General features: G+C 36.0%; 1 protein-coding gene and 2 long non-coding RNA genes across 3 annotated transcripts in view; 2 read left to right on the top strand and 1 right to left on the bottom strand.

Annotated features, from left to right (window-relative positions):
• The window catches only part of LOC134756031 (uncharacterized), a 473,838-nt gene that overhangs the window by 203,961 nt on the left and 244,284 nt on the right, over positions 1-25,593 (top strand). The gene's annotated exons all lie outside the window — the stretch shown is intronic.
• Positions 6,740-25,593, bottom strand: part of LOC134756004 (odorant receptor 7a-like) — a 154,779-nt gene continuing 135,925 nt past the window's right edge. Inside the window, exon 6 of the mRNA XM_063692769.1 lies at positions 6,740-6,760. The gene's annotated coding sequence lies outside the window, so the exon portion shown is untranslated. The remainder of the gene's footprint in view (positions 6,761-25,593) is intronic.
• LOC134756293 (uncharacterized) lies at positions 16,589-17,621 on the top strand. Its single transcript, XR_010129114.1, has 3 exons — positions 16,589-16,651; positions 16,734-16,844; positions 17,095-17,621. It is a non-coding gene; the product is annotated as an uncharacterized LOC134756293 (long non-coding RNA).

Here is a 25,593-nt window from a genome sequence, read left to right as displayed (position 1 = left end):
AAAAGCAGTTTGTGATAGTCTCTGATACCTACTTACACGCTTACCACAGTGATCAACACTTTGATTGGACTAAAAACCAACGCGGAACCATCGCCGAGTAAGCAATGTCAGCCAGGAATCCAGACCGGAAGATAGTGGAGAAACAATGCCGTTTGTAGGATGAAGCATTAGAGGGTCCATCGTGACCTGCTGTGATAACATCCTCTTACATCAACACATGCCTACATAATTATCGCCACTATTTGGAATTTCGAGGGCTATTCAATTTATGCTTTAGATAAGAGCATTTGATACGATCGTAATATTATTATTTACTAAAAAGGGACTTAATCGCGTATACCTAATTAAGTTTTAAAACTACTCCGATGTTTAAGGACGGCGTTGTCCCCGTGGTCTTGGAGAAGACAGGCTGAAGTTGGCATCAACATCTTCTAGCCAATGCTGAACGCGCTTTAAAACTTAATAATGCGCGATTTTAAGTCTCGTTTTAGTAAATAAGTAATAATGAGTTAAAATCGCAAAAGTTTAAATCTCCATCATCATCGTTTTTGTTACTTTTATTCATGCGGAAAGCGTCAACATTGGGTACGCTGCGCTAAACGAAGTTGCCGTTTTCGGGCTCCGTCGAACAGAAAAATAGTATAAACACGTCGGCCAGTAAATAAGAAAGCCTGATCACGTGTTTATCAACTTCGGTTTCGCCTCGGCCGACATTTACATGTGATCTGATACATTTCGTACTTTACTGCCTTCCTTCCTGCTACTTATAGGTGTGTAATATACTATAACATTTAAATACCAAAATTTGTTACAGTAAATTAAATATTTCTTAGATTGACCATTGTCCATTTTTGTCCACTAAAAGTTAGGTATCGAAAAAGTCATATTTATTCAACTAAGTAGGTATGTATGTAGGTTATACATACATGAAACGTGAGCACGTGAATACAGCACAGCACGTGAACATAGAGACGTAATAATAACACAATTCTAGTTTAACTGGTGATGATTCACAAAAGGAATTTAATCATTTTGCATACAAACTTCTTATTATATGGATCATTATCATCATTCATTGCTGGATTACATATGCCTACAACTTAGCACGATGCTGATACATACTGATAATTACGAATTAAATACGTACTAAATTAATTTTTAACAAGCAGAAACGTCTGCGATCGATGCTATTAAGCTTAGAATAAATTTAAAAGTGGAAGAATTACTGCCTTGGGTGAGACTTGAACTATCCAGAGGCCGTGAGTTCAAGTCTCACCCAAGGCAGTAATTTTTCCACTTTAAAAATAAATAAATACGTACTAGTTCACATAATAATGGACATGATATTAAAACATTTCTAACCACTAACTTTAAGATGATTATGTACTTTTAAAGTAAAATAAACATTTTTATTGAAAGTAAAATAAACATTTTTATTGAAAGTAAAATAAACATTTTTATTTTTTTATTTAAAATTATTGAATTATGCTATGAATTCATCTTTCGCACTTAATCATTCATACATCTTATGGCTTAAAGATAGAGAATGACGCTACTGGTTTTCCGGTTGTACGCTAGAGCTTAAATCTTTACAAAAGATAGGTGTATGTCTAAGTATGTTTCGAGGTAATGAGGTATTGGTGCTAATGCAATGACTCGTTGATTATTTCCGTTTGATTTCAAAAGGTAGAAAGTAAATGAATGCCAATATCCAAGTGTTTTCACTTACATTGGTTTTCTTTGAAAGAAATTCAAGCGTTCCTTTTAGTAACTAAAAGAAAAACAAAACATACATACATACTCATATATTCAACGGAAGAACCTGCACATGTATCTAGTGGCAAATGTTTGCTCGATCTCGGGAGCACATACAGAAACCACTTAGCTAAATGGCTCGTCATTATATAAGAATAATATTCATGATTTTCCCTAAAATATTAAGTTTTGTATTTGCGCGACGTCTGTCGTTGGCATCACCATCAATCATTTTGCAGTCAACTCTTAAACAGCAGAATTACTTTTGAGCATATCTGATGCTTTTGTGTGATAAGGTTGAGAAATGATCTCACTCCTCGAAATGTAAAACATCTCACCTCTTAAACTTTGAGCTTTGGTATATCAGTAAATGAGATCTTAATTAAAGTACGCGAGTTCAGCTCAGTATATTTTGCATAGGATTGATGTGTCGGCAATTTATTGATCAGATTATGATGTAAATTCTAGTCTAAAAAAATAGTTCCTTAAGGAACATTGAGAAAATAATTTTAGATGATTAGTTCGTTCCGCTATTTTATATTTATGTTTAGTTAAGCTTTGTCACATAAATTAAGAATTAAATAGTTTATAAAATACCTACAAAACAGTCCTCATGAGCTAATATAGGGGTAAACAGGGAGAATTCAATTCATATCATTGCACCCTTGAATCTAACCCCACAATAAGATATATGTATACATATCGACGCTGGAAAGGAGAAATTGGATAAGCGACAGTTTTAGAGATATTGAGTTATATACATCGTTGGAATCGCCAGATTTTTCTGCGTCGAATGGACTAGGTTTCGTACCAATCTGACGACTTTAGGTCGCTTATCCAGTCGGTGATTCAGAGAATCACGGACACATTTCAATCACTAAACGACTTGGATTTTGACAACTTTTTAAAAAGTGGAGATTATATGCAATGTTATTCCACATAATGAACCTTAGAGTTTTTTACTTATTTGCCAGTACAGTTTAATCTTCATTTGGATAACTTTGCCTTATGACAATTTGATGATTGATGCTCTCCTGACCGATTTCGGCCACAGCGACTGTGTGCTCTGGAGTAGGCAATTTTTAATTCGCGTTATTATCCGCTCTCTGGTGCGCCCTTAGGTGGCTCACGTACCCTATCTTCTTGCTAAATACTCGAGCACATCTTGGGCACGTCAGCGCACCACCTACATAGTTGTAGCAAATCGAGGTTGGAAATCGACAATTTAACCTTTCCCTGTCGGTTAGATTTGTTTTACCTGCCCTAATAATAAGTTTTAATGTCGTTTGAGACATTTCGCCTATATGCTTATGCGCAAATTAACATCGATAGATAAATTTACCTAACTGTCAAAGCTGAATTGTCGGCGTTTATCTTTTACATTTACATTTAAATCTTTTGTCGTTTATTCCGTTTTCCCTGAAATTACTTGGAAATACTACACTTAGTCATTTTTTTATTACTTCCTTTTTCATATTATTTTTCATATTTTCAGAAAATACCAAGTCAGGTTTTCAAAAATTATATAATCTAAACATTCATACATACTAACAAAAGTTAAGTGTTCGTGCTTGATAACTAAAAAAATTAAAGGATGTACCTGTACCTACCCTAGGTTGAATCTGAATGTGTCCCATAAGTTTAGTAGCTTATTAAATTAAATAGTTTCTTGATAAGTGATTAGATAATTTATCTTGACTTTTTCCATGTCGATTTTTACATCTATATATTTTTACTTGACTCTACAATAAGCATCTTTTGCAAAAAGAAAATTATTACTCGATTAATTATTATGCCAAATTTAGCTTGGACTCTTTTACCTGAATAATTTCTTGTGAAACAAGTCGGTAAGATAAATTTACCTTTCTTTATTTTTACGGTAATTTTGCTTAAGCGACACTAAATTCTAAAATAACCCATTTAAAGGTAAAATTATGATAGGATAATATAGGACATATCACTATAACCATATAAAGTTACTCATTTAAGATATTCGACTTCATTACGAATTTTAATGATTTTTTTTCTGAAAATATCGCAGTTTTTTGGCTCTCTTGTAAAGTTAGCTAAATGTCGTTTATCCCATTTCTCCTTTCCAGCATACGTATGTTAACGCGTACAATTTTGATGTCACTACCGCCAGCCGCATCCAGACGAGTTTCCTAATATATAATTAATGTCTTGTAAGCACAACTATCTCGGGGCGAGAAAGCCAGTGGCGTCTGACATATCCAATTAACATGGCTTCCGGTTGCTGGTGGGTTCCAGCCAGTGCCAACTGCGAGTATATTTGACATTTCCTTTTAGCGCCAGTTCTGATTTGCTTAAGGATTCACACATGCTTATTACTAATTCAGGACTAATATGGAACACAAATAATTAATTATCCATAAATTAAGGTTTACGCTTACATATTCAAATTTGTCATAAAATCTGTTGATTTCAATAAAATTTTGGCACGAAAGCAAAAATCTGATTTAAGTAGTTAGCACTGGCTGCGCGTCAAAACTATGTGTAGGCACGCCGGAGCTATCCTTATGCCTTTCCTTTTTCTTCACAAGCAGACGTGTAGACTCAACGCGTCAGCACCTGAAAATAGGCAAACTGGTGGGAGTCGAGTTATGTTAATTCGTGGGAAAAGATTTCTTTATTATAATTCAAAAGTCAAACCTAAGCCTTCTTATATGTTCCACAATTTTCATCCTGTTATAAGTAACTGCAAGCAGCTTCTATATAATTAATACTTTTATCTACACACATATCATAAACCCTTTATGATGCCTTCAAAATCCGTAAATAATGGCCAACATAAAGATAAACTGTTTTGTTACAGCAAATTTTTTATCTGTGAAAATGTTATTATTGCTAAATAATAACATAGATTTCGATAATATTATTTTATTCAAATTTCGAACATCTCTGAAAAACAAAGAAATTAGATTTGACCTCTATTCTAATATCAGTCGAGATGACGTTTTATTCGAAATGAAATGTCAATTGCATACAAATTTGACAAATCTCGCTTGTTAGTTGGTATCGAACGATATGGCAATCGACCCCCACTATAGTTTGTCTCTGAATTAAAAAAAAACTACGGATGCGTGACATGCGTGAAAAAAGTTTTCTTTACCGCCATTTGGCGTGCAGTTTATCTCTTAATTAGTTTGTAAGTAAAAAATAATTTGTTTTGTTGTTTTTAAAGTAACTCTAGCAAAAGTTTCGTGTAAAATGAGCGATAAAGATATTTCGGAGACGCCACCTCATATCCGCGAATTCCGCCAGAGAGCAACTATGCCCCAATGTCGGATGTAATATGAGGTTAGTGAATATATCATAGAAAGTTTATAATATGTGTGTAGATAAAGCAGTGTATGTAACTGTACATAATTAGGCATTAAAACACTCGTGTGATTCTATTATGAAATGATTCGTTTCATAAACTCACACTCGAGTTTTAATGCCTTTCATTATGTAGCAGTCACATAAACTACTATTACGTCACATGAACTATTATTTATTTATCGTATGGCATTATACACTGTGTTTTTAGTACTATAGATTTGACAATATAAAAAAGTGATAGGTCCTGGTTTCAAGACTTGGGCCGAAAACGGGCAATAAAACACATGTGCGACGAGGGTCGCCTCGGTGCGGGCCCTCATTTTACTTGTCACAAATGTGGGCGATTATGCCGTTCAAGGATTGGGTTGTATAGCCACGAGCGGCGCTGTCGGTAGCTCATAGATGCTGCTTAAATCATCTGCAAAAGATGTACAAGGCTTGATGATACCAGTAATGTTAGTAATACAGGTATGGCGTACGATATAGCACAACTATGCACACTGTATGTTAAAGTGTATATTCTGCCCACTATACAATGGCGATCAATACAACGTAGATATTTCAACGGTATTATTTTTTCATTTCATGGGAAAAGAGTGAAAAACCTTCCGAAATATAGCCTATAGTCAGCCTTCGTTACCTATTATTGGTCTGCTTGGTTAAGTTATGAAGTATCTTAACCTCTTACACCGAATAGTTTTATATGTGTCAAAATCTTAATAGCACGAGCACCTACAGAACTATAGAATGTAGGTAAAGCCTTCTCAAGGACAGAAACCTCCACCTTACTGTAATTAAATCGCATGTATCAAGGATATGCTTATGTTACAGCCCGTTTACTTAAGTTTTGAATACAAAATTAGATTGTACCTGTCATATGTACGTGGGTATACCAGTAATGTTAGCATTACAGGTATGACGTACGATATAGCACAACTATGCATACTGTATGTTAAAGTGTATAATTTATATTCTATCCACTATGCAATGGCGATCATTACAACGTAGATATTTCAACGGTATTAATTTTTCATTTCATGGGAATAGAGTGAAAAACATTACAAAATATAGAGGAAATCAGCCATGCACCACTGAGTCAGCCTTTCTTACCCTATTTTACCCTTATTTATTTAGCCTCAAGAAAGTTCTTTTTTTTAAATGTGGCTGGCATTATGGCTAGTTTATTGCATTTTATTCTTTACAAAAATAAATCTATATTAAATTCTTAAACATAATTTAATTGGTCAATACGGTTAGACGATTTTGAACACAGAAATGTCGTTAAGAGGCTGACTACTAAAGCCTTTAGAGTTAGACCAAACTAAGTTGGCAGCGATTTTAATAGCACAGAATGTGCAAGTGTTAATGTTAAACGTCAAAAATATAAAATTATGACGACAACTCTACCTGCCTTAATATTTCAGTTTTGTACACAGGGGTAAAAAGTTACATTTTCTCTAAAGTTACATCAGCTAATTATTCTATCAATATTATAGGCTTGAGGATCATTGATACGACGAATCTTTGTGATGATAATATATCTATCCCGTCCACTCATTTCGTACTTAGGAGACATCACTGAACACAATGTGCATGCCATGCACACAGTCGTCGGCAGTAGGTATTCGGTTCAAAATGTGGAAATAGGTACCTGTCTATCTATCTACTTAAACAAAAACCAATAAAAATGATATTCCTCCTTTCGATTTTTTTATGTTATCTATGAGTAACAGGAAACAGTACATTTTTCCGCCGACAATCCCCCAACACGATTTTTCAAAGAGTTTCCTTGGATCTGAATCAGAGTAAAAAACTTGTATGTGTGTTTTTTTTACGACGGCAACAAAGGAGTTTGTTGCCATCGTAAGGTAGGTAATTTGTCTGCGTTTTAATCTGTCGCCTTTAAGGTATTCTCGTTGCGACTTGTTCTCAGCATTGCCCATAAAATATATATTCGTAATCAGTTTTTTTTATTTTTTTTATTTACATACAAGATATATACAGTGGTACTACGTAAACGAAATTAATAACCAGCTTAAATCTAAAATAGGCCCTTGAGGCATTGTACCAAGGATGCTGATGCTGGCGGCATTTCCTCGCTGTATCTCAATGCTGATACGTTGTGCGAGGAAGCCGCCAGCTCTTCGGTTTTATTATTTTATTTTTCTTTATTTAAACTTTATTGCACAAATTTACACAAAAAGAGTACAAATGACGGACTTAACGCCTTGAGGCATTCTCTACCTACCTACTTCATCAAATGTCACTTTTTTTAATGTAAATGCTTGATTTGTTGATGAAAATACTAAAATCACTATATGTATGCCTTTCACATTTGAGGAGTTCCCTCGATTACTCATGGATCCCATCATCAGAACTCGAGCTTGACAAAAACGAGACCAATCTGTATGTATATACTTACAATCAAAAAAAGAATTTTCAAAATCGGTCCAGAAATGACGGAGTTATGGAGTAACAAACATAAAAAAACATACAACCGAATTGAGAACCTCCTCCTTTGAAATCTTGAAGTCGGTTAAAAAGTAAACAAAAAATTAAACTGAAATTATATCCAACTGCCAGTTTAAAGTCTATATATCTGTCAATTAATCCGGTAAGTTTCATGGGCATTGGATTACTTCTCTTGAAATTGTGGTCAATCTAGAACAGGGGTCGGCAACCTTTTAGCAGCCAAGGGCCATATAGCGGTTAGCAAAATTGCAGCGGGCCGCACACTGTTAATAATTCGTGAATTTATTAGACAAAAGGTAGTAGTAGTAGTAAATCACTTTATTGTACAAAAAAAAATTTGTTAACATGAAATGAAAAGGTACTACATTGTCGAAATTCAGATCGCGCTTCGCGAGTTCTTACATACAGGGCGCCCCTCATCGTCTTACATGCAGGGCTCCTGCGGCGTCCCTCACAGTTATTCAGCGCCATTCGCACGCTCTTACATACACACTTAGGTTGCCGACCCTTGATCTAGAAGAACACCATCGCGAAACTGTATGTAATTTCTCCAGTACTATTTCCCTATGGCCGAAAGCGAAGATAGTGGAACATCTAGTGGAAGCGAGTTAAGGACGACTCACGTTAGACCGGGCCGTGTCCGGACCGGAGCTTCCGGCGCTTCGTTTTCTTTGGAAAGCATCACGTGATCACCTGTCATGTCATAGAAAAGTAAGCGCCGGAAGCTCCGGCCCAGACACGGCCCGGTCTAACGTGAGTCATCCTTTAGAGGTAACGATGTTTATAATATTTTTACATCCTTGTTCTTTAAAAAAAATTGTTTTTTTTTATACTACGTCGGTGGCAAACAAGCATACGGCCCGCCTGATGTTAAGCAGTCTCCGTAGCCTATGTACGCCTGCAACTCCAGAGGAGTTACATGCGCGTTGCCGACCCTAACACTCCTCTCCCTCGTTGAGCTGGTTCAGGTAAACCTTCCAGCATTAGCCAGTTTCCTGGGAGAGATCGATTGAAGAAAGTGACGGCCCGCTGAGTCACAAAATCTTACAGAGAGGTCATGAGATTATTCAAATGTGGCAGTAAAACTGTTTAAAAATATCTTGAAGATATTGTCGGCAAACATCCAAGAAAAGTTAAGGTCACCGTATCCGAAAATAAAAATAAATAACTGAAAATGTAGGTACGTCATACTGACCAAAATGTGTAAAAAAAGCTGTTTTTGCGTAATGGGATATTTGGGGGACTAATCATATGTCACTTATAATGAAAATTTATGGCAAGTAACTATTATTTTGAGAACACCAATGGTCCAACGGAGGAGAATGTGAAATATGTCGAGCATACGAAGTTTCCTAAAGAAGTTTTCCTAAGATAAAATTTTAACTAAAAAAAAAGCCAACGTGTATTATCGACACCGATGACTTTAAAGTACCACAACTTCCGTTAAAAATCTCGCATTTGAGTAAACTTTATCTTGCATTTAACATTGTTAGGTTTAAAGAATTTTATTACTCATAAGAATATTACAATTCACTTACATGAGTACTTATACTAATAATTAATTATCTTGACGAGTACACTTTTATTTGTTATATTTTATGATATTAAGTGTAAAATTTGTTAAATACATTATTAAAATTAAAATTATGTTGTTTTTATTTAATACGACATTGAATTTTGTCCAGATTTCACTCCGCATACGTTATGAATTACTTATGATACTATACTTACACAAATATATATTTTAAAATATACCTACATTTATACAAATTCGATATATATAAATAAACACCTACATATATTTAACAATTATGTACCTAGTGTGAGGTATCACGTAGATAATATTTAATAGTCGCGAATGTTTTCAAATAAGTGCTTACGCAACTTGCTTTTGAATGCTTAATATAACTTTTAACTTTAGTTGTTTTATGTATTGAAATGGTCGCGCGTGTACCTAGCAGACTATGTCTAGTGACTGGACAGTAGCCGCTGCACCACTGTCGGTAAATTATTTATGCACTCATCACCATAAAGCTGGTTATGATGTAACATTCCGGCTGATGCATAATGGTTTATGACGCGGCGGTTGTCTATGCGCTAATGGAGAATGCATAGAGATTACACTATATTCCAAATACGTTAATAAACCCAAAATGTATTATTTATTTAAACTTTATTTAACATAATATTAATTTATTTATAGCATTGTGAAATTGCGCGCAAAGTTTGATATATTGTTTATTTAATTTCTATCTGTGAGTACCTGTAATGACTTTGTATTGTTACCTAAATAAGCATAATGTTTTTGTAGCTGTTGGTACTCCTTAAATAATAAAATAAAATAATAATGGACTTAACGCCTCAAAGCATTCTGGAACGGTTTGAGGCGTTAAACCATTATTGGGCTAAACAGAAACAATTTAGTGAAGGATTGTAGAGATTGGACATGACAGTATTATAACTTTACCATCAAATCTTCAATCTATTATCTATTTCTAGCCGGAAATGCATATAGATCATTAATTAAAAGTTTTAAAGATGACTTCAATTTGAATCGATATCCCTAGAAACTTTATACACTTTTCCATATTGATTATTATGTAGTTAATCAGAAAAAAATCATGAAGAGTGCTAACATTCAGCTCTTAACACTTGCAGATGCCCCGGTTCTGGCCACGGGGGCGATTTTAGCCATTTATTGTCTAAACTTATTATAAAATAATTTTATTCATTATATACCATAACAAAATCAATTCGTTGCCATATAAAGCTTTAAAAAACGAAAAAATATTATTTTAATATACTAGTTTTCTATATTTATAAAAAAATCAACTGGCCAAAAATGCTGCTAAATTGGACAGAACCGGGGCATCTGCCCTAACTGTTTGCGCAGTTTTGTGTGATCAAAATCTGTAAATAGGTAGGTAGATAGTACACATCTGTGTAGGTAGTTTCAACCCCACAACATACCATGATTCAAACTGAATATACGCCTGTTTCGCCCAAATTGCTTTTACAAAATCTACAGACATTGAAGAAGTGCATAATATTCTAAGTTTCTTGGAAATGAAAATAAAACCAGTGTAATGATTTCTACTTAGCCTTTGTAAATCTCTTTAATATAAATCGTTTGTGTGTTTTGAGAACCACTGATTTACATAAGGTTTATGATAAGGAACGCATCGATTATGCGTAAGGTGAAGTAGTAGTAGGATCCCGATTCATATTTTTTAATTTACTAAATTGTCAAATTAGTTAAACAAAATAAAATAAAATAAGGCAAGAAAATTAGAATTCAATTCAACTGTACCTTAAAAAAATTAGGTCAATTTCATCTTTTGACATCATTGATTGCGGGCATCTCGCTGGATACTATAATGTATTTGTGCGAGCGTGTTTGAATGCCGCTCCACTTAATCACATACAATATACTGTACATGCTAGCTAATGACAATGACAGCCTTCACGGTCAATCTTGACGTAAGTCTCTAAGGTTATATTCGGAAGGTGACCGCAGCAGCGTTACTGTAGCAACGTTATTGCTGCACCGTTGACGCGGGCGGTGCATGCCGCGGTGTTATACTACACCTTGGTGACCTTGGTCCACCAGCCGTTAAATACTCTGTCTGACAGCACACTCGATGCTACGCAATTTGCATTTGGTATTAAAAATAACCTATTTAGCCGCAGCCGAAAAAAAAATACAGGCACATTATCTTTAGGTATCAGCCCAAGTTTTAAGTTGAAAAAGAGCATTGAAACCTATAAAGTTGCTACTTATCCGATGGCTTAAGTCGCAAACCTTTTAACTCCAAGTGTGAAGTTAAGAAAGTTACTTTCTTAGGCAACATGTTGTCAACTAAACTGAAATTTAAATTCATTATTAATTTTGCCTAACAACGGGTCTACTCTCAACATTACTGCCTTTATAACAAACAAAACCGTGCTCCAAGTAAACAAGGGCTTAATTTAATATAAGCACATCACGTAACATCGAACGTACTTAATAGGTGTTACGTAATTATCGACGAAGGCAGATAGAATTCGGGATAAAGACATAAATCAAAGAATGGTAAACAGGCGGAAACCCAAAGGGTATTCCATATTAATTAACGTCGGGCGCGGCGGCGACGAAGACAAATGCCAGAAGCGTCCGTAATGTATTTTTCCGGGACGGCCGGGTCGGGAACAAATGATAATCGGCAAAGAATGAAGTCAACATTAATGAGTTTCGATTAATTATAGTTCCTGCCTCGTTAATGGGTCGCGTAATGTGATAGTGACATCGGCTGGCGCTGATGGTTTGTAGATACTGTGTGGACAGTTTATTCCGCGGATTTGTCAAGATGGCATCCCGAATTTTTCTTGCAAATCCAATGAGAGGTTCTAAAATAATGTCCCTGACTATAAATAAAGCCGTCTCAACCGAAATAGTGGATTGTACAACAAGGGCATAAAGCGATTTTTTTTTTTATTTTCTAGGATAAAAATGGACATTGATTTAAACTTTCACGATTTTTACTCATTATTATTCACGACAGGACTTCATCGCGTAAAATATTTATAATATCGTAATACCTGATGATTTTTGAACAAGTACTTACAAGTGAACAAGTCTTCCGTAGCTGAGCATTTACTAGAGTCAGGGCCAAACCACTGGATTGAGCTTCACAACCCTCTTGGGTATACTTTCTACAGATCGTGGGTTTTATAGCAGAAAAATCCGTGAAGCCATTGAAACCAAAAAACATAGAAATTTCAATCGAGACGAAGGTTTTAAGATCGCATCCACATGGAACCCAGTCATTATTACTGTATTAAATAAACAATAAGCAAAATAAACAATTAGTAAATGTAAGCGAAAACAAATATCTCAAGTTGAAAAAATCGAATATCGTAAGTGTTGTGTGTCGATCCGGTGACATCCCTAGTGCGCAAAACGTTCAAGTTAATAAACAAGACCCAGTGCGGGTAGTTCGAAAAACCCGCGCGCCTAGAAGATGTTGATGTCAACTTTAGCCAGTCTTCTCCGAGACCACGGGGACAACGGTGTCCTCTAAACGTCGGAGGTAAATTTAAAACTTATTTTACGCTATTAAGTCCCGTCGTTGTGGATAATTAAAAATGGACTTTTATGCCTGAGTTATATGCTTTTCACTTCGATTGTGAGTAAAATATACATACAAAAATATCCAATATTTTTGGGTTATTTTACCGTATTAATTCAAGACTAAAGAAAATTGTACTCGGTTGTGCAACTCGTGTCGATTTATCGCCACTCGTTTCGAATTTCCTCTTTTCCGCACTTGTATCGTAAATAACTAATTAGAGGCGGTTGCTGGTAGCTAAACATCTCCTTATTATAGTTTCAACAGTTGCAGTCTTCGCTTATACTTAACTTATTTTTACGATCACTTAGTTAGCGAAACACAACATTTCTATATATTTTAATAGACCGAAATATAGTTCCATAAAAACCGGCCAAGTGCGAGTCGGACTCGCGCACTGAGGGCTCGTACATTACATAATTTTAACAATGTATTTTTTATGTGAAACGTGAGTGAAACCGCAATTTACGGTTTAAGATTTATGACGTATTAAAAAAAACTACTTACTATATCTCGTTCAAACCAATTTTCGGTGGAAGTTTGCAATGTACATCATATTTTTTTTTCAGTTTTATCATTCTCTTATTTTAGAAGTTACAGGGGGGGGGGGGGACACATTTTACCACTTTGGAAGTGTCTCTCGCGCAAACTATTCAGTTTAGAAAAAAATGATATTAGAAACCTCAATATCATGTTTAAAGACCTTATCATAGATACCCCACACGTATGGGTTTAATGAAAAAAAAATAAAAAATAAAGTTCCAGTTCCAAGTATTGGGAACCCCCAAAATAAATTTTAATGCGGTTCACAGAATACATACTCACCAAGTTTCAACAGTATAGTTCTTACAGTTATAGAGAAAAGTGGCTGTGACATACGGACAGACAGACATGACAAATCTATAAGGGTTCCGTTTTTCGCCATTTGGTTACGGAACCCTAAAAATGCCGCGGAGGCCTTATTCAGATGTATTTTAATTTAGATTAAAGTTTTTAATTTTATAATAAGTAGTTTTATATTGTAAAGTCTATCGCTTTTCGGTGTAGGAAAACATCGTGAGGAAACCGGACTAATCCCAATAAGGCCTAGTTTACCCTCTGGGTTGGAAGGTCCGCATGGCATGGATGGCAGTCGCTTTGGTAAAAACTAGTGCTTATGCCAATTCTTGGGATTACTTGCCAAGCGGACCCCAGGCTCCCATGAGCCGTGGCAAAATGCTAGGAGAACGCGAGGAAAATGATGAAATGATATTGTAAAGTTTACTTGTAACTTAAATATGTTTTTATATCAATGAATATAACACCTCAGTAGAAATAAAAAATAAAATAAAAACATTAATTGTATTGTTAGGGTAAAAAGTTACTAAAAACACGTATTAAATAATTGAAACCTACACACCACTGACCTAGGTTCGTTCAGTATAGCCTTAAAATAGGGTTGAACGTGACAAGAATCAGTGACGAGGGTGAGTGTTGACTATTGATTGGTATACCTTATATATCTTCCTCACGGTGAGGCGTAGACGGCACGAAACGACGAATTGAATTATTAGAACAAAAAATTAAATAATAACGTAAAACAATAACCTGATTGATGACTCGATCATTCTTTCATCTCTTTTTTACAATAATAGGTAAATGAAATGCCAAAGACACTGTTTTATTATTAATCTAGGATTGCAAGAGCAAGTTATAATTTGAAATATCTAATCGGTGGCGGAGTTTAGCATAGACAGACAGTCGGGCGTGATGGATGGCCGGGGGGAATGCGGATGACGCGGACTTTCCCGCACTCCAGAGGTAACAATCCAACCGCTTCCCACGGGCGAGTTAAGGGGTTTAGACGACCCAGTATATGAACACTCTCTGATTAATCTTCGTTGTTATAGAACCCGTTCATGTTATACTGGTTCGTGCGACAACTCGAATCAACCGCACTAGCAAAACGGAAACAAACAAGCCATTGGTTGATCAGTTAACCGGACTGTTTCCGAAGATAGTGTCTGAAAACGTTTATAATATTAAGTGGTACTTCCCAGGTAGGAAAGCAGTTTAATGCCACTCTCTTATCTTAACGCTTCCCCGATTTCTGGATCCACTCCCGAATTCTAATTCTGTCCCAAGATTAGGTGAAGGCAGTAGTTTTTACTGAAACTGCTCCTTCCTTCCTCCTAAACCAGTAACTTGCTAAAATAAGTTGTATGAATAACAACTGGATGTATGGATGGAACTATTGGAAATTGAATGACGTAGCTATCATACCAGAACTAACAGTCAAACCTTCTCATCATTGTCTACCGAATCCCAAATGCTGCTGTAGTAATCTAATCGTAATCTCAACTCGACTTCAAACATTTGTCTACGCGGTAGACTTTTGTCTTAGCAGCTGTACCTACTCAATTTATCTCGCTAGACAACGTCCATGATGTTTATTTACGAGTAGGGTCGCTGTCATCGATAACGATGAGGAGGACTATATATATATATATATATATATATTCTCTCTCAATTTATTATGAAATAAACCTATGAAAACGGATTATATCGCGTATAATCAATTTGTAGTTATAGTAATTTAATTGCAATGATCGACTTTATAAACTTGAGTAATCCGGTTTAATATTATTTAATATGTAATTTAATTGCATGAATTCTATAGTAATTTCAATTGCATTTATTCTTATTTACTCGTGTTAGTTAACCTTACCTGTACCTACCTACGACTGTACAACCAAAACATCAAACTTTAGAGAAAACATCGGAAGCTACATTGCCAGAGACAGTTAAGATTCCTACAGAACGCGTACTTCGCCGCAGCTCAAGAAAAGAAAAGCACCAACACGCATACACCTCTAGCCTGCTTGAATTCAATAACGAGGGAATGTTAGGCCTTCATGGTTTAGCTATCTGTGACTAGAGGACAATGTCATATTTGAATTCATTGACTTATCGATTGAGCTATCAAATAAAGCATATTTATATTTATATATTATTAATTAATGTAATTAGATACACAACAACTCGCAATGCATGTTAATTATAAGATGTAGAAAAGATGTGTTCCACCGAGTTTGTTGTCGGTCCCATATTGGGATAGAGCCGGCGTAACTTTATTTGACATTCATAAGCGCAATGTAATATGCCTACTAGAATAATAAACTATCTTTATCTTTATAATACATACATCCCGACATTTCGAGCCCTTTACCACGGTTATTAATCAGCCACAATTTATTAATTTGATAAAATAATGTTACGGTTCAAAATCGTAACTTGGAACCAATCTCGTTTCGACACTCCTGTTACGGTTCAAAATCGTAACTTGGAACCAATCTCGTTTCGACACTCCTGGCGACATCTAGCGGCGAGATTAGGAATAGTGTTGAGTATATTAAAACGATAGTCGGGTCGAAGGCGTTTAACGCCATCTGTCGGGGTCTGATAACACCTTTGCATAAATCTGGCAACATTTACTGCAAGGCGTGTTCTCAGATGCTTCGACACATTATTTAAGGTCTTGTTCTGGGAGTATAATTGAAAATAGCGCACACGGATTATTTTCCCATATATTCCATCGTCTTTCTCAAATTATTTTAGACTCATAGTTTGTCAATTGTTTGTTGTTGGTTTTAGTCTGTCTCATTTCAAACATAGACAGATAGAATCATGCCGTCTTTGTCTTGCACTAGTACCGGCACCCGAAAGAAAGGGATGAATGATTTTTCCAGTTGTCACTGACTGACAGATTGGTTTGACCGACTATAAAGATAATTTCGATGGCTGAGTGTGAATTTGTTTGTCCTCTCTTGATATGGCAACTTAAATACGTGGGGACGTGGAAGGCGTACGATGCTCCGTCACTTTTCAATTCGGCATGGCGTGAAGCGCGAGACATCGACGATGGAGAGTCAATTCTGGTCGAGCGAGCAGCTCTAAAATGCAAATACACTTTGCAGCTTATAACCCGTAGCGAGGTAAGTTTCTTGATGTTTGTTATCGTGAAAGCGCAATTTCTATAGTGCTGATTTGTATTAATTTTTGGTTTCTTTGTTAAAGCATACAACGTGGCAATGGCGTCCTTTCTTTTGAATTCCTTGTGAATCATTTTAACTTGGCTTCGGGTCAACATGTTAGAGGTTGATACCAACAATTTCATCAAGAGTCCGGGTAAGGAACAGTGATTTAATATAGAAAAGTGTAGTTTTTTCTTTGTCTTTGTGCATACGTGGCAATAATGACCATGGGTACGAAATTTAATCGTTTTCTCATGAGTGGTAGTACTCTATATGTACTCTAGTATGTTACTATGTAGGAGTTTTAATTATTGTCTGGTCTGTTTTCGTGGGAGATAAAATCAAGGTGCACATGGGCATGCGCTTTTGCCAACATGTGTTTCAATGTGTAATTTTGTTTGTAGCTTGAAAGCCGGTCCTTTCCCCGGGTCCTTCCTTTCGCCCCTGCACACCTGGCTTTGTCTTCTGGAACGTGCTGGCGCAGCCTGCCCTTGCAGTATTGTTCTTGTGACTCCGTGCTGTTCATCGCGGCTGTGGCGTACTGGTTAGAACGGCTGGCTGGATACGCAACGACGGTCTCGCTGCGTATCATCGCGACTCCTGCCGTCTGCTGCGCGCCACTGGAGCGGCATGTAGCCGCAGTTCTGCTGCCTCTGTAGCAACACGTGTCTCAGGTGTGGTCAACTCTAATTTCTCTTAGTGATCTCTTAAGACTTAAATTAACCTAGCAAGGAACATATAATAGTGGCCTCTTAGATTTGATTTCAAGTGCAAAGTGCTAAGCGTGAAAACAGGACTTCATAGACTTTCTAACGTTTAACGTCTCATTATAGCATAGTTCACCCTAGCATAATTACCATAAGTATGTAAATTCTGTATCAGGCCTACTGCCCGTCATCTATTTATTTAAGGATTGTGATTAAATGTGTAACTGAGCTCAAACAATAGTTTATTTTATCTCATATTAATCCTCTTTTCTTTTGCACGCTTCATGCGTGCTGGCGCCCAATCTTTCTTTAGCTTCATATACATTATCTACTAGGAGATATCTTGGAAACTGCCAGACGTGTATTGTGATAGCAGCGTCGAGACCCACAACCCTGAGAGAACCCAAATGGAGTCTATAGCTTAATATACTGGTTACAATTGGCGCCCAACGTGGGGCGACGCTTTTAGTTCTTATATTGTTATCACAGTCGGTGGTTTCTAAAGAAATCTCTCTTAGCTATTTTTTGAGCTTGCTAATGCATGCACTTCGCACACCTTTAACTTTCATGACGCCGCCACTCGCTCTGTTTGCTCGCCTACAACCTTACTTAATACTTTGACCTTCTACTTGTCTAACATAATATATAGAAAGATGTATTATTTATTACTTTTATTACTTTTACTGAAAACAAGAATCTGTATTTTTTGAAACTGTATAGGAAATTCTCTAAAATTTAACTACTCTGTACTTAATTTTTTTTTTTATTAATTACTTACTGTGTATGTAAAATAGTCTTACATATAAATACTTACTGTTGGTTCAAGATGAACTCAATTTTCTATGTCAATGAATGTAAAAGAGACCACTATAATTTAAAACAATTTTTTTTTCAAAAGGCACCAAGCGACTGCACTAAAATTAATTTATTTCTTCTTTCTTCAAATTTGTTGGTCGCTGGTAAAATTTCAGGTCTCCACAGATGTTGTTCGTGGTCCTACTTCACATCGTTGTCTCACCGCCATCTCTGGTTCAGTTCGTTCAGGTCTACTCGCTACTTGAAGGTCAAAGTTAGTTCGCTCCGTCTCATTCTAAATATTCTTATATTTATTCATTCACTGCTTTTATAGGTCTTACAATTGAAGGCTAAAGCACTCTATTATTATTACTGATACTCATTGAAAGTGAAACTGTTTTTTTAGATTCTACCATAAGAACTCTGTACTAAGCCGACAGCTGGTACCTATTCTCATTTCTCTAAACACTTCATACTTACATTTAGGAAACTTAATTTTTAAAAGTAACTTAATGCCGCCTTACTCATTCTTTCTTAGTATAGTATTAATTTGCAACTACTATAGTTAGGTTTGAGAAACCTAATTTTCTTTCCTATTAGAAGTGATGTTTATAAAGCAAAATGTCACTCAAGTTTCTCTCTGTGTTCTAAACAGGAACATAGTGTACTTAAGTCATATAGACAATACCTATTCTTACCCTGTAGGTATTATTTTATCTCATTTGGTTAAGTCTTATAGTTTTAGAATGTTTTTAGATAGCCAGCACACGAAGCATAGTTTTAATTTTCTTACATAGGTTACTAATGCATCAACAAATAGGTGTATACTCTCTTTTGAAATTGTCTTTTGTTTATGCAATGTTCAACAAAGGAATATTGTCTAGGTATTTTCTCTGTTCTAAAATGAACGCTGTACTTTTGCCTCTCTGCAAAGTACGAATACCTACTCTTGTAAATACTAATTACTTTAAACACTTAGTTTAGGTCTATTACTTGATAACTTTGCTATCTAAATGTTTAATAAACATGGTTGAAAATAAAACAACAAAGCAAGTTATCTGGTTACTTTAATTGTTAGGATCACATACACAAATAGTTTGGCATAGTGCCCACTGTTTGAAAACACATATCTCGGACTTGACTTTTTAAATTCACCATAACCTAATAAAGTGTCTTTGTTATGTTGAATTTCACACTGGATTCTTCTATGGTACATTACAGGCAATGAAACTGTTGCTTCTTGACGTCGAGTTTTCGTTGTCGAGGAGGCTTGGCTATGATTTTGTCCTCTGGTGTTCAAGACATCAGCTGGTTTTCTGGATTTTGAGGTCGGTCTAGTGCTCATTAATAAAGTGATGATAAAAAGTGCTTTGTGCAGTGAAAATTGTGGTTGAAAAGTGCAGTTATGTGTTAATTCATGCTCCTCTGAGCATTGGATGGAATTTCGAGCCCATCTGGATCGAAATTTTAATAACATGCTCTCATACAACCTACAATTTTCGATGACATTTGGCGCTTATGACCTTTTGGAATGGGAAGCTCCTACGTAGGACTGGGTGCGTTCCATTTCACGTAAAAACTTGATTCAGACTTGAAGTTTTATTTTTTCTCGTGTTCTTTATTGTGGAAATTTATTTCATGGTGTGTTCTTACACACATTGACACTGGAAAAGGGGAGACTGGGGTAATTAGTGCCCATCTCTATTTAAAACTGACTCTCGTATGACTGAATTTTAATTTTAATTTGAATCTCTGTGTAGGTATGTTCTGCTTGTTGTACACTGCTCTTCTCTCTCTCTATGGACAGTGTATGGGGAAATTGCTTCCACTTCTGTTGGAACAAAATCCTGAGGGACATATACTCACGTGACTTAATGTCTTGGTAAAATGGTTACTTTGAATGCTTCTCTTTGTATCTCTGGAAGGGGACGGAAGTCTTCGGTGCATTTCTGCACATATGGTACAAAAGGGGAGAAGGGGGTAAAATGTATCACCGGTCTTGACACTTAAAATAAAAGTAAAAATTTGTAGTTTCTTTAACTAGGCGTTTATTTGACTGCTAAGTCGCGGTTTATCTACTTTCATGCATTGGATTTTCTCTCACTTACAATCCGTGCATGGGGAGTTCGTGTCATTCTGCTACACGTCTCCATGGAGTCGACAAGGATCGAAAATTTTGTTTTCTTCCTATCTGTACACCACGCTCTGGTGTTACAATAGTTTATTCTTAGCTTTTAGTGCTTAAGGAGTCGGCAAAGGTTGGACGTGCACCCCGCTCAGGTATCCTGTGCTCGCTGCATCACCAATCTTCATCGCTCCCAAACTCACTTAGATTATAGTTTCTTGCATGTTAGGTGTAAACATATTAAACTTCTTTATTGGTGCTGCATATGCCTCATGGCAAAGCGGAAATAGGCAGTAAGGTATTTCAAAAAAAAAATGTCAGTAAAAACATTTTTTTTTATCTAAGTTAGGTGGTAATGTTACGGTTCAAAATCGTAACTTGGAACCAATCTCGTTTCGACACTCCTGGCGACATCTAGCGGCGAGATTAGGAATAGTGTTGAGTATATTAAAACGATAGTCGGGTCGAAGGCGTTTAACGCCATCTGTCGGGGTCTGATAACACCTTTGCATAAATCTGGCAACATTTACTGCAAGGCGTGTTCTCAGATGCTTCGACACATTATTTAAGGTCTTGTTCTGGGAGTATAATTGAAAATAGCGCACACGGATTATTTTCCCATATATTCCATCGTCTTTCTCAAATTATTTTAGACTCATAGTTTGTCAATTGTTTGTTGTTGGTTTTAGTCTGTCTCATTTCAAACATAGACAGATAGAATCATGCCGTCTTTGTCTTGCACTAGTACCGGCACCCGAAAGAAAGGGATAAATGATTTTTCCAGTTGTCACTGACTGACAGATTGGTTTGACCGACTATAAAGATAATTTCGATGGCTGAGTGTGAATTTGTTTGTCCTCTCTTGATATGGCAACTTAAATACGTGGGGACGTGGAAGGCGTACGATGCTCCGTCACTTTTCAATTCGGCATGGCGTGAAGCGCGAGACATCGACGATGGAGAGTCAATTCTGGTCGAGCGAGCAGCTCTAAAATGCAAATACACTTTGCAGCTTATAACCCGTAGCGAGGTAAGTTTCTTGATGTTTGTTATCGTGAAAGCGCAATTTCTATAGTGCTGATTTGTATTAATTTTTGGTTTCTTTGTTAAAGCATACAACGTGGCAATGGCGTCCTTTCTTTTGAATTCCTTGTGAATCATTTTAACTTGGCTTCGGGTCAACATGTTAGAAGTTGATACCAACAATTTCATCAAGAGTCCGGGTAAGGAACAGTGATTTAATATAGAAAAGTGTAGTTTTTTCTTTGTCTTTGTGCATACGTGGCAATAATGACCATGGGTACGAAATTTAATCGTTTTCTCATGAGTGGTAGTACTCTATATGTACTCTAGTATGTTACTATGTAGGAGTTTTAATTATTGTCTGGTCTGTTTTCGTGGGAGATAAAATCAAGGTGCACATGGGCATGCGCTTTTGCCAACATGTGTTTCAATGTGTAATTTTGTTTGTAGCTTGAAAGCCGGTCCTTTCCCCGGGTCCTTCCTTTCGCCCCTGCACACCTGGCTTTGTCTTCTGGAACGTGCTGGCGCAGCCTGCCCTTGCAGTATTGTTCTTGTGACTCCGTGCTGTTCATCGCGGCTGTGGCGTACTGGTTAGAACGGCTGGCTGGATACGCAACGACGGTCTCGCTGCGTATCATCGCGACTCCTGCCGTCTGCTGCGCGCCACTGGAGCGGCATGTAGCCGCAGTTCTGCTGCCTCTGTAGCAACACGTGTCTCAGGTGTGGTCAACTCTAATTTCTCTTAGTGATCTCTTAAGACTTAAATTAACCTAGCAAGGAACATATAATAGTGGCCTCTTAGATTTGATTTCAAGTGCAAAGTGCTAAGCGTGAAAACAGGACTTCATAGACTTTCTAACGTTTAACGTCTCATTATAGCATAGTTCACCCTAGCATAATTACCATAAGTATGTAAATTCTGTATCAGGCCTACTGCCCGTCATCTATTTATTTAAGGATTGTGATTAAATGTGTAACTGAGCTCAAACAATAGTTTATTTTATCTCATATTAATCCTCTTTTCTTTTGCACGCTTCATGCGTGCTGGCGCCCAATCTTTCTTTAGCTTCATATACATTATCTACTAGGAGATATCTTGGAAACTGCCAGACGTGTATTGTGATAGCAGCGTCGAGACCCACAACCCTGAGAGAACCCAAATGGAGTCTATAGCTTAATATACTGGTTACAAATGCCCCACTTTTGTGGACCTCTGTGTTTTAGGATACAGTATACAACAAGGTGTGTAAAATGTTGCCATGCCCTGTATTATGAGGACATGGACAGGTATTAGTTTTCGAATAAACCTCCAGTGGATAAGCTAAACGCGGCAGTATTGTGATGTTGAAAATGTTTGCATGATATGAACATGCAATAGCGAGTGCCATGGATGACCGAAGAAATGTGCATGACGTGGAGTTTCTCACAGCCTTCAGTTGAGCTACAGAAACTAAACAGTCCAATATTCATTGGCGCCGGCAGGGGGGTGCAAGGGGGTGGGTGCACTTGCACCCCCCTGGCAGGAAAGAAAACGCATAGGAAAAAATACAAAATATATATTTTTAACCCGATTGCACCAGCATTATTAGTTATTGTTTAATTAAAAACTGAAGGCGTCTAGGTTCCTGTCCCGATTAGTTTATCAACTTGTCAATAAATTCAGCATTCTCCTCAACTCTTTTTCTGTGACCACTGAGTAGGCACAGATTTGCTTGACCAACTATAATTATATGACATCAATTATAGGATATATTGATGTACAAATTTTTTTAAAAAATACAATTTTTTTTTAATTTTTTTTCACGTCAACGACACCTCCAAGTTTTTCACCAAAGCTAGTCTCTTTAATAAGCTAAAAATTCGGTCCACACCGACTCTACATAGACAAGTATACAGTGTGGAAAAAATTATGGGCCCTGGAGGGAAAGTGCCTTAAAACCTTAAGTTAGCTCATTAGTTGTAAGATTAAAATGTGTTACTAACCAAATTGATCCTTTGTTGGTCTTAAATAAATTTAATTTAATTTAATTTTACTTAAAGGAAACATTCTTTTATTTTAAAAAAGAAACAAAACTGCATACAAAGATTTTTTGCAAATTCGCTTGTCACGCCCAGGAATCGAACCGACTAAAACTCCAAAAAAATAAATACTTGCTATTTTATTTATTTTACTACTTAGTCGATACAGTTAATGTTAACGATAATATTTCTCAAAGAAACATTAGGTCTTACACTCGTCTGTCGTACAAAATACCCAAAAAATCAAATATTTAGTACTCAAGAATATTTTAGACAAGCGATTTTAATAACAAACTTTTTTTATATTCAATATGTTAGACAAGCAAAATTGAAAAAAAAAATGTTTTTTTTTTAAATGCAGTTATGTTTCTTTTTAAAAATAAAATAATGTTTCCTTTAAGTAACATGAGCTAACTTAAGGTTTTAAGGCACTTTCCTTCTAGGGCCCATAAATTTTTTCCAACCTGTATATTTTGTAAGCGTCATTTTCACACAATAATAATTACTTAAAGACTGTACACGATGAAACCCGGCCACGCATGATGTGCTAAATCTTTTAAATGAATGTACATTTTCAAGCAGCACTTTTCCCTTAATAATTTGTGGTTCAAACTACATAATAAAATTAGAAACATAATATAAAGTTAGGTTGTCTGTGACTTTGACCGTTATATATTCCACAATACCTATATTTTTTTGTCCACGGTCTTCTGACAGTCTACCAAGTTTTCCATTTTAAAATATTTTATTATTTTTAATTATATAAACTAAATTATACATTATTACATTTTCTTTTCACAATACCTAACATTTTTCTGATTGTGTTCAAATTGAAATAGTTCTCGAGGTGTTTTAAATTTGGTGAATTTGACTTTTTGTCAAAAAAATGCCTCCCATATAAAAACAATTTTCAATGCTTGGAGTATAAAGTTTTCCTGACTACCTCTGAAGTAGAAAAGATTTTCAAAAAGGATGTTTTTAGTAAGATGATATTCTAATGAGCATAAAACAGCTTATGAAAATATAAATACAATTGTGGCATTGTAGTACGAAGCGTGTGAAAATATGTTCTATAATGTCAATATCCAGAGAAGAAAATGGGGACTAGGCTTGTATGAAAAAGCAGTCGTCCGTTCCATTTAGCCACATTTTTGCATTGAAACAAGCTCGCTTTAAGGAAAATGTGTAAAATAAATATCAAAAGCGCGACGCAATGATAACTTCTTCTTCTTCTTGCTCACGTTATCCCGGCATTTTGCCTCGACTCATGGGAGCCTGGGGTCCGCTTGACAACTAATCTCAAGAATTGACGTAGGCACTAGTTTTTACGAAAGCGACTGCCATCTGACCCAGAGGGCAAAAGGCCTTATTGGGATTAGTCCGGTTGCTCACGATGTTTTCCTTCACCGGAAAGCAACTGGTAAATATCAAGTTATATTTCGTACATAAGTTCCGAAAAAACGACGCACTGATAACATGAATTATATTGAATGAAATCCAAATTGAATAGCCGAAGGCAGGGCCCCTGAGTCTGAATGATTTCATCATTTTAACTGTGGTCCAATTTTAGCGAGTTAAGACAAATGGAACGCTGCCAGTGCATTGTTTTGGACAGTATCTTGGATTGACAAATCAAATTTATCAGAAAATATAAAGCAATGTTTTGAAACTTTGTTCATTTCAAGACACAAATTGATTAATTGAATACAACCGGTTTACACTGTTGTCTTGGTTTACGTTTATTAATGTAAAAGTTTGTCCTATCACGAAAAAAGTCGGAAAATGTAAAATTGTTACTTATCACCGTTGAAATTTTACACTTTTCGTTTATTGATAGAAACAAGCAGTAGTTGTTTCAATTAGCGCGTCTTTTTATCTTCCATATGAATTATGAATAGATCAGATTTGTTAAGGACTCCAAATTAATAATGATTTTTTTTTTCCTGATGAACGTTTAGGAAAACCCGCGTAAAGCACTGATTTCAGAACCATTATTTATAAATTTTGAAAAGTTTAGACTGCTAACAATGGTATTGTTGTTTTATATGTATCCTGTACTTAGACATTAGTAGACTATACTAATTGTGGTAAATGACTTTAAAATAGAAGAAATGAAAGTTAGACGAAACCAATTTTCACCTGAAAATACTTCAAAGCAAGTGGCGATTTCTCCGAAAATAAACGAAATAAAGGAATTTAATTACAATCTCTAAGACTTAAGAGTATGTTTACAA

The sequence above is a fragment of the Cydia strobilella genome, chromosome 3 (genome assembly GCF_947568885.1).
Source record: "Cydia strobilella chromosome 3, ilCydStro3.1, whole genome shotgun sequence".
In the NCBI taxonomy this organism is placed as follows: Eukaryota; Metazoa; Arthropoda; class Insecta; order Lepidoptera; family Tortricidae; genus Cydia; species Cydia strobilella.
Note: the sequence above shows the minus strand (reverse complement) of the source record. Positions and strands in the feature narration are given on the sequence as shown.